The sequence below is a fragment of the Perca flavescens genome, chromosome 18 (assembly GCF_004354835.1).
Source record: "Perca flavescens isolate YP-PL-M2 chromosome 18, PFLA_1.0, whole genome shotgun sequence".
NCBI lineage: Eukaryota > Metazoa > Chordata > Actinopteri > Perciformes > Percidae > Perca > Perca flavescens.
Genome location: NC_041348.1, coordinates 32,308,175 through 32,313,531, shown reverse-complemented (window position 1 = coordinate 32,313,531; position 5,357 = coordinate 32,308,175). Strand labels below are relative to the sequence as shown.

The 5,357-nt window shown below is 42.2% G+C and overlaps 1 protein-coding gene across 1 annotated transcript in view; it reads left to right on the top strand.

Annotated features, from left to right (window-relative positions):
* The first annotated feature begins 3,611 nt into the window (after window positions 1-3,611).
* The window catches only part of LOC114572931 (interferon-induced protein 44-like), a 12,443-nt gene continuing 10,697 nt past the window's right edge, over window positions 3,612-5,357 (top strand). The window contains exon 1 of the mRNA XM_028604721.1: window positions 3,612-3,906. The gene's annotated coding sequence lies outside the window, so the exon portion shown is untranslated. The remainder of the gene's footprint in view (window positions 3,907-5,357) is intronic.

Here is a 5,357-nt window from a genome sequence, read left to right as displayed (position 1 = left end):
TATAGCTACTCTGGATGGTATTGTCCTGGCCTCCAGCACTACTGTCAGAAATCTAGGAGTTATTTTTTATCAGGATATATCCTTTAACATCAATCTAAAACAATCATCGAGAACAGCCTTTTTTCATCTTCGTAACATTGCCAAAATTAGGAATATCCTGTCTCAAAACGACGCTGAAAAACTAGTCCATGCATTCGTTACTTCCAGGCTGGACTATTGTAATTCCCTACTGTCAGGTTGCTCAAATAAGTCCCTTAAGACTCTCCAGCTGATCCAGAATGCTGCAGCGCGTGTTCTCACAAGAACTAAGAAAAGAGATCATATTTCTCCTGTATTAGGTCTCCTGACCTACAAAGCTCTAAATGGTCAAGCACCGTCATATCTAGAAGAGCTCCTAATACCTTATTGTCCCACTAGAGCACTGCGCTCCCAGAATGCAGAGTTACTGGTGGTACCTAGAGTCTCTAAAAGTAGAATGGGAGCCAGAGCCTTCAGTTATCAGGCTCCTCTCCTAAGGAACCAGCTCCCAATCTGGGTTCGGGGGGCAGAAACTGTCACTTCATTCAAGAATGAACTTAAAACTCTCCTATTTGATAAAGCTTATAGTTAGGGAGTGAGGAGGATTGATGTTTGTTTGACTGCCAATGTTAGCTAGCAGCGTTAGCGTGCTAACGTTAGCTCTGTTAGCTAGCGCGCTGCAATCATGTCCGATGGCAGACAGAATTGCAAAATAAAAAGCAATCTATCAGCACATTATACAATGTTAACAAAGACACGTTTTCTTGCAGCGGCCTTTATAAAATGAGCAGTAGTGAAAGTTATTATAGACCACGGATGTATTAAGAGAATGTTTTAGTCCAATCATGTTATGATGGGAAGTGACAAGACTAGCTTTGCTCTTCTCCGTTTTTGGTGAATTTCTGTAGCAGAAGCAGCGCCACCTATAGGCCTGGAGTATGAAGTCTTTTACAAATGGATTTGTTTGGATGCACATTTTTTTGACATGGTTCCAGGGAAGATGGGTAAAAAAAAAGATTGTTTTGGTACGTGTGGACGTGGCCTTCAAATCAGAGTTATGTTTTAACATTTGAATGACAACTTAACAAAAAGGCATTCACACGGACAGCTACGTATTCTCTTCCCGCTTTCAACAGCTGTCGTCACTACAACAACAGACACATTTGGCTAACGGTCACCAGTTAAAATGGTCTCTCGTTAAAGCAAAACACCGGCGCCTTCTTATCAGGTCAGCACTGAAGTCAGGATAGATAGAGATGTTGTACACCAGATTCTTTTTCATCCTGGCAAGGCAAAGGATTTTCACCTTATCCTGGAAGTTGAGCACATTGATCATAATAGGCCTGGGGCTAGCTCTGTTGCTTTGCCGAACAGTTGGAGAGCAATGATCCTTCTAAATGACCAGTGGAGTGGGAAAGTGGTCTCGCCCCAGAAGCTGTGAAATCAGCCGGGACACGAAACCAATAATATCGCTTCCTTCAGCGGACTCTGGAACACCAACGAAGAGGAGATTAGAGCATCGGCTACGGTTCTCCAAGTCATCAACTTTATTAACCTGATTAAGTAAATATTGTCCTTCTCCAGCTGTTGAACCAGAGTGACACACTCCTGCACATTGTTTTGGAGAGGATCTAGCTCAGAGCCTTGCCCACTCAAAACTGGGGTTCCTCAGGGATCAGTCCTGGGTCCCCTCCTCTTCTCTCTGTATACAAACTCCCTCGGGTCTGTCATTCAGTCGCACGGCTTTTCTTATCACAGCTACGCAGATGACACCCAACTAATTCTTTCCTTTCCTGAGTCTGACACTCAAGTAGCAGCACGTATCTCGGCCTGTCTGACCGACATCTCTTCTTGGATGTCCACTAACCATCTGAAACTCAACCTTGACAAGACTGAGCTCCTTTTCCTTCCAGGGAAGGGCTCTCCTACCCAGGACCTGACTATAACAATCGACAACTCTGTGGTAGTCCCCACCCAGACTGATAGAAACCTGTGGTAGTCCCCACCAAGACTGATAGAAACCTGTTGTAGTCCCCACCCAGACTGATAGAAACCCGTGGTAGTCCCCACCCAGACTGATAGAAAACTGTTGTAGTCCCCACCCAGACTGATAGAAACCTGTTGTAGTCCCCACCCAGACTGATAGAAACCTGGGTGTGACACTTGATGACCAACTCTCCTTCACTGCCAACATTGCTGCAACCACCAGATCATGTAGATACATGCTGCATAATATCAGAAGGATACGTCCCCTTCTAACGCAGAAGGAGGCTCAGGTTCTGGTTCAGGCTCTAGTCATCTCACGTCTAGACTACTGCAACTCCCTCCTGATTGGCCTGCCTGCATGCTCCCTCCTGATTGGCCTGCCTGCATGTGCCATCCGAACCCTGCAGCTCATTCAGAACGCAGCAGCTCGACTTGTCTTCAACCTCCCCAAGTTCTCTCACACTACACCGCTCCTCCGCTCTCTTCACTGGTTACCAGTGGCTGCCCGCATCCGCTTCAAGACACTAGTACTTACATACAGTACACTAGTACTTACATACAGTACACTCGTACTTTCATACAGTACACTAGTACTTACATACAGTACACTAGTACTTACATACAGGGCCACGAACGGATCAACCCCAGCTTACATCCAGGTCATGGTTGAACCATATACCCCAATGCGCCCACTTCGCTCTGCATCAGCCAAACTGCTTGTTGCCCCCTCACAGCGAGGGAGAACTAATCACTCAACCAGATCCCGACTGTTCACTGTCCCGGCTCCTAAATGGTGGAACGAGCTCCCCATCGACATCAGGATGGCTGAAAGCCTACACATCTTCCGCCGAAGGCTAAAAACACATCTTTTTAGTACATTTAGTACAATATGAGATCATATTCTGAACGGCCGCCATGACAGTCTGGCTCTCAATATCCGGAGAAAACAAACCCATGTGATGCGTTTGTCCAATCAGCTGCCGGTTTTCATTGCTTGGACAACAATACAGAGTAGCGCCGCCTGTTGTTATGGAGACGTATTACGTTTCTCAGCCGCCACATGAAGTAAACAAACACAGCTGCGTTAATTTCGTAATTTTTTTTTAATGAGTTAAATATTAAGAAATTAACGCAAAAATGAACGCGTTAATTTTGACAGCCCTAATATATATATATATATATATATATATATATATATATATATATATATATATATATATATATATATATTGTATTACTTCTATAAAGTTTGTTCTCTTAAGTTTAAATTCTAAAATCTGTTTTTGTGAACTGATTACATTAACATTGCTAATTTAAAGAATATAATAAGGAAAATTATAAATCCTTTAAAAAAAGGCATTGTGTAATCTCCTTATACATTTGTTGGTTAACTCTGTAGTTTATATAGTTTTTCGAATTATGGTCAATCAATTATATATTCACATTTAACAAACTGGCATTTCACAAGTTTCACTGTTTTTACATACAAAATTACTCAAACTGATTATCAAAAAAGTTGAATAAAATAGTGCGTCCCATGTAGAAGCCATAAGTCTGTATGAAATCAACCTTGTTTTAAGAAAAATATTGTTTGCGTCCTTTATTTTCTGCGTTAAAGGCGGCAACTCTAAATGTCCTGTTTGTGACAAGGGAAGAACACTGATAGTCCATTTTGTACAGACTCCATTTTAAACACGACAGAGCAGGACGAAAAACAGGAAGTCTGAGGCAGCGTGAGTTTACTGTACTTTACATGGTTTTACCTTCCAGCTTTGGTAAAATTAGTGGTTTGGAGGAAGAAGAGAACCGAGTCTCCAGCGTCCAGCTCTCTGTCCATGAAGAGTGACTTTTCCAAAGAGGAACCTCCTTTCTTCAGTAACAAACAGGACCTTCAGACATAAAGTAAGAGTCTGTATCTGTTGTAAACTCATCTGTACAAGATTATGTTATGTGTTATCTGATAATCTGCACTACAACTCTGTTCTTTTATAATAAAATGTGTTTATTTTATTCAGTCACTTTTAGTTAAACCCGGCTGCAGCGGGTCAGCGGACTACTAACGTTAGACCCAGAGGCAGCGGGTTAGGGGCGGATTGGCCATCTGGCAATTCTGGCAAATGCCAGAGGGGCCGGTCAGATTTTTTTTTTTAAATATACAAATAAATTGTCTTTACAGGCCGACAGCGCATTGGACGGATTTGTATCGCTTGCACGATTTCACTAATAATAATAATTAGCCTATATTAATAATGGGCCGACCGACCCAATAAGAGGTTTCTCAAATTGTGACGTTCAGTCAAAATCAAGCACGTCACCTACAAACGTGCTTGATTTTCAGGCTGTACCGGACACTCCCGGTGATCATGCTGCTCTGGGGGACCGGCTGCGCAGCGAGAAGCCGCTGCTGGCAGGCGCAGAGCTTCGCCGGAGCTCCGGCTGCTGTCTGTCCGCGCGGCAGTCTGACGGCATCAGTATTAAATTGAGACAGTTTCATTACCAGTTAAAAACGTCTCGTTGTCTCGTTAAATAGTAGTCTAATTCGGTGTTTTGGTACAGTTGGTTTTAACACCTGATGCGAAGTGTAGTAGCCAACACGTGAAAACCCTGAACAAGCAGCGTCGTTCTGCTCCGTCTCTCTGCTGTGCCCCATTCACGTAGTGTCATGTTTTACACTATGTAGGATAAACTCTGCAATTAATCTGCGGTGCACATGTATCCCTGAACTGTGGTGGTCCATTACACTGTAGGCTATATTCAACATCACTGATAGACTAATTTTTTATCAATAGAATGTAGAAAACATTACACTTCAGAACATTTTATATCCATAACATGATTGTGTTATTGCAAAAAATTACAATTTAGCAGTAAAAGCAGCAACCTCTGTAAATTAATCCTACATTTTTCAACTTGGGAGCAAAACGTGCTCCTTGGGACAAAAAGTTACCATGAAGCCCTGTTCATGCTAATTAAACAACTGGACTTTGGGGTAAAGTGTTGTCATCCAGCCCATGTCCCAGATGTGAAAGCTCCCTTACTGGACTACTGAATATAATAATATTCCATTATATTTTGTATTTTGAATTGTTACCTGACACCAGAATTTTGTGATTTCCTTGCCATGAATATAGACGTTTTACCATAAATTGGTGCCTAAAAATGTATCAGAATGCAGGAATTGTAGTATTTTACCCTCAAGATTTACTGGGGGAAGACTCCCAGACCCCACCTGCTGTTTTCCCCCAAAGGCCAATTCTGACCAAGGAAAAACCCTGAAGTATAATCATAGACAGCCATAAAAATATTAAAATTGCAGAGTTATAGAATTAAAACACAGAAACACATTTTCAATT